Source organism: Monopterus albus, unplaced genomic scaffold (genome assembly GCF_001952655.1).
Source record: "Monopterus albus unplaced genomic scaffold, M_albus_1.0 scaffold485.1, whole genome shotgun sequence".
NCBI classification, from domain to species: Eukaryota; Metazoa; Chordata; class Actinopteri; order Synbranchiformes; family Synbranchidae; genus Monopterus; species Monopterus albus.
The window spans coordinates 109,991-115,065 of record NW_018128365.1 but is presented as its reverse complement, the minus strand read 5'-3'; the positions used below and the strand labels follow the sequence as shown (position 1 = coordinate 115,065).

The 5,075-nt window shown below is 39.3% G+C and overlaps 1 long non-coding RNA gene across 1 annotated transcript; it reads left to right on the top strand.

The window, feature by feature from the left end:
* Positions 1-5,069, top strand: LOC109952681 (uncharacterized). The gene is made up of 3 exons (XR_002273799.1): positions 1-11; positions 1,060-1,193; positions 1,399-5,069. It is a non-coding gene; the product is annotated as an uncharacterized LOC109952681 (long non-coding RNA).
* The last annotated feature ends 6 nt before the right edge of the window (positions 5,070-5,075 follow it).

Here is a 5,075-nt window from a genome sequence, read left to right as displayed (position 1 = left end):
GAACAACAGCTGTAAGCTCCTGGTTCCCTCATTGCATTAAGAGCATTGCAGTATATAAGTGGTATACAACAGAGGTGTGTTGTGTGAGCTGTGTTTCACACATTTAGATCTAGATTTATGTTACTACTCAAATTTTAATATCATTGAAATAGTTTTTAATCTGTCATTTTACATTTCTAATATATTAATTTACAAGCAAAAGAAAAAATGGCACATTTGTGAAGGTGTGTGTTACTAATTTAGGACTCCTTCAATTTCTAATCAAGTCTTTTTATCCAAGTGTCTGCTTTTGCCCACTGTTCCAATCACAACTAGACAGCAGAGAGAGCAAACCCCCACCCAGGCAGCTCACTGCTCCCATAATGCCATTACACCTAAAAGCGATATTCCTGTGATAGTTTGAGCATCATAATATGATTCCTTGGCCATGAAGACCTACCCCTGACATTTGGAATCACATTGATATTACTGTATGATTAGTTTGTAAGTTATTCAAGACAAATACTATTGAATTAATGGCAGTTTTCTTTAAGATCTAGTTCAGTAGTGTTGGAAGATAAACCTATTGACACTTACTGAATCAGCAGTTTCAGCTAGAATATGATCTTAGTTACATGTCTGTAGCATTATTTATCTCACAGTACGATCTTAGTTACATGTTTGTAGCATTATTTATCTCACAGTAACATGTTTTCTGTGAGCCCTGTAAATTTCAACATTGTGGATTAGCATATCCGATTATTACATGGATCCTAATCAGACTTGAGTGTGTGGTAGATCTTATGTGGATGTTATCATGCAGCTGTTGTCCATGCATTCTAGGCCTTCTGTATGAATTTTGAATTTCCATCCAAATCCATTCATTGCTTTAGTTATGCTGTGAACAAACATCAGCAAACAAACAAATGCTGGCAAAAACATTACCTATAGGCCTGTAATTACACTAATTTTTGAAGTGCCTGCCCCACTCCACTCACGCTGATATTGTGCTGTGTAACAAGGTTACTGAGGTTGTCTTGTATTTCCCTCCATCTCTTTCTTATCCTCACCCCTTTGCAGTGAGAGACATGCAACAGATGTATGAACTGTGGCTGCAGCTTACCAATCAGAGTAGACGCACAGATGGCTCTGCTGTGACCCCGCCCCCAGAGGACAAGCAGGTCACCATAACAGCAGATTACACAGAAAGCATGGTTAGTGGTTCTAACACTCATCAACAGTCACACCTGCTACACCTCTTTTGACAGCCCTGACTATCAACTGAATATGGTACTGACATTTTTTTCCATCAGGAATAAGTAGCTTGACAGTCTTAAGAGCTCAGGCCTTTGCATGTTCGTGTGTTTAAATGTGCATGTGTGTGTGTGAGATGAGCTGGGTTGGTGTGTATCATTTCAGGGTGGCCGGCGGTTGTCAGACGGGGATGACCTCTGAGTGTCGCCGTGTTGGATTGCTGCAGACAGAGACAGGCTCACCACACCACCTACAACGCACCAGTCTGTCCTCTTACCAGTCTGACCTCTAGCATCTAGCCAGCAGTGTGAGAGCAGACAGACACACAGCTGAACAGATGACCCCCCCCCCACACACATACAAATGCATTCACTCAACACATGATACACAAATCACAGGCACCAATTAACATAAAGCTCTGTTAGGGAAATACAGGGCTTGGCTTTAGTGTTTAGTTTTGCATCATGCTGTAGTTACACAGCACTGTTAGGTTCCCCTATAGCATATTACACCACAGAAATACCACAGACAGCTAGTTTTGCTCTGATTAAAATAGTTAGCTAGTATTCTCTAGTCAGAGCATCAGCGTCCACCAGGCACCTCTTTTTTTGTTTGTTTAGTTTCCTCACAGCACTGAAACACTCGTGGGTTGGGCGCGCTGGTCGCAGCTCTTAAATGTTGCTTGGTGTGAATTCAAAACTCAATTGAAACTTGGCGCTCTTACACAAAAAGTTGAAATTTTAATGTTGGGGTGCCAAAATTGTGAAGCCAAGCATTGTCAAGGCTGTAGAAACTGAAAAGAGGTTCCTGGAGGACACTCCACTTTAAGCTGCATAACAACCAAATCTTGCTTTTCTTCCTTCATGGGAATATAGCGAAAGGGTCAATGATTTTTTGGGAGATGAATCACTTTGAATAATTTTGTCTTTCCAAGAGGAGTTGTGCTTCCTTGTTATATTGTCTGCCATATTGGTGGAATGCTATGAATGTAATGCCTGCATGGGCCTTTAAAATGAGAAAATTTAAAATGTTCCTGTGGTCGTGGAATGTATGTAATAATGCTTACCTGCCCAAAAAACAAACTTGTGTAACATTATGTTTTTCCCCTATTATAGATTTTTTTTTTTAAACAACTTCATGAGTTATATAATCTAATCATACCAGGTGTTCTTGCATGGGGCGAACACAGATGTACACACATTGAAATATTAACACATTGTTGCTGCCAGTCAATGTCCATTTGAATCGAAGGAACTGCATTTGAAAAAAGAGGGTTGATTTGGTAAAAGAAAATGAAATAAAATGTAAAAATCTCAGCATAATATCTGGGACTAAAGTACACACGACTAATGAATTGAAGTACTTATCGCCAAAGTAAGATGTGAAGCTGTTGTGAGAGGCTACAGAGAGGCAGCAGCACACAGAGTCATGGCTAGAGCTGCTCCCAGCAGCAGGTCAGCTCAGACCGCACATGTCCATGAGGAAATGAGGACCCCACTTAGACTGGAGCACAGTGAAATTACTGGCAGTGCAGGAGACTTAAGTTATGAATTAAAGATGAGGTTTGTAATAATGTTCAGACAAATTATAATTTAAAGACTAAAAAGCTGAGAGAAAATTAAGGAAAAGATAAAAGAAGATAATTAAAAAAAATATATTTATAGTTGTTAGAATATTTGAGATGATTTGAATGTAAAGCCACTTCTTCAGTGGAACTGGGGTCATTGTTTCCAGTCACTCACAGCCTTCAGGTGGGGGCCTGTGTTTTTCAGATCCATTCCTGATAGCTAAGGGTAGCTGATAAAATAAACCTTTTCATCGCGGCACACCTGCTAGCTTGAGACAGGGAAATGATTCACACCACATATTGTGCCTATAAACAACACATCTACATGTGACACAAACACACACACACAGGCAGGATATCTGTTGCTATCTTAGTCTAGCCTTTAATGTGGACGGAGACGAGACAGAGGTATGTCTATATACATACATATTATACATATTTACACGTAATGGTACACTACTAATAATTGATAACTTAGTGGTTAAGGTTAATAAATATATAAACTGAACACGTATTGATTACATAGAAGAACTTCTTGTTATTGAGGTATTGCTATATGACGTATTGCTGAACTAGACGAGTATAGTGTTTGTTTGTTTGTTTATGATTTTTATTTTGTAATTTTTCCTTCTGTGTGGGTTGTTCCAGACTGGGTTGGCTTGAAGGGACTGCAGCAGAGACTGATTTGAGTTTCATATTCAGTGTGTAGAAATGATTTACCGAGGGTTAAATCTTCACATCAAAAAACAAGCAAGTATTTTTGTAAATTTTTTTTTTTTGTTTGTTTGTTTATCTGGAGCGACCTCAGCTCAGCGCAAAATAGGTTACAGGTTACACTCGAGCAGTACTGAGGTAGTCAGTGGGTGCAAAACATTCAAACTAAATGGAACAAGGAGAGAGTTTACATATAGATGAGGTCAGAGCAGAGAAAAGTCTGTATTTGTTTAGTGATGTTCCAGCTCTGTCTGCTGTCCCTCCTTTAAGCCCAGTGGATGCATCGAAAATAGAGAAATGGTTGTGACACCAAGGGCTGCAGCGTCTTTAATTATCCCCCTCCTGAAAACTGACCGAATTCAGACAGCTTGAGCTGAGCCTGAAATACAGATCTCAGATCAGTTTTGCTGATCACTCAGCTGTGGTTTTGGGGATCGTGGATAATGAGCCTTTGTCTAGAGCAGCCCAGGTATTAACTTCTTTGAGGGATCGTATTGCTACTTCTCTAGTATTATGAATATAATGACTATAATGATATGCTATCTATTGACTATTTCTATTTCTCTTCTAAATGCTATTGATATATGTATGTTAATTGCAATGTATAACTTTCTCTTTATATATGTATCCATGTATGAATATAATGATTTACAGTAAATATGCGTCTGTGTATGCCAGAGGGCTGTCTGAGCTCTGTCTGGGAGGCACTGAGCAGAAACTCTGCAGCTTCTGATCGTTACTGTAAGGGTCTTAAGTTGTTGACCTACAGGTGTTGATGCCAGCTGCCACCAGCTGTAGTTGTCAGTAGCACAAGGTACTTTAGACAATGTTTTCTGAGCTCTGACTGTAGGCTTTAGGATAGTGTAGGAACTGGCCAGAGTAAAAAAAAAAAAAAAAAAGTATAGTTGATGATTAAAGTATAACTTGTCTTCGTGTGTGTGTTGATCTAGAGTCAGAGCTCATTGCCTGCGCTGTTTGTGTTAGTTTGAAGTGATTCACCAGACAGAAGGACAGCTCTGGAAACAAAGGCATACATAGAGGCATATGTACTCCTGTATACCGCCTTATTCAATATACTACACCTATAAGGTGATACATACTCCTATTGTATAATCCTGCTTACGATATAGAGTATATGATACCTGATACCTATTATAATACTTAGACACCCTTTATAAGGTAATTTAGATAAGAGATGGTGGAGCTATTCTTTTTTTCTTGTGGCTGTGGGACCGTGTGCCGTGGTCAATCGTTTCCAGTTTGTCAAGAAGTAAAGAAGTAGTTGTTAGGAGAGTGCCGCATGCTCATATGCTCTTTACCATTCATATTCTGTTAGTTCAGGATATTTGCCAAGCAGCCAAAGGTTGGTAGGTCTTAATTTTGGCTGGAAAAGCTGTGAAACAAAGACAATTTGGAATTCAATGTACAAATTTGGCCACATTATATGTATCAGTGTGACCAGTGAAGAAGAAGTTGTCCTTGTTTGAGTCCTATCTTTAAAGATCAGGTTTTAGCGAAAACAAAAAGCAGAGCATTTGACAGGAGGAGGCTCCTTTCCTGC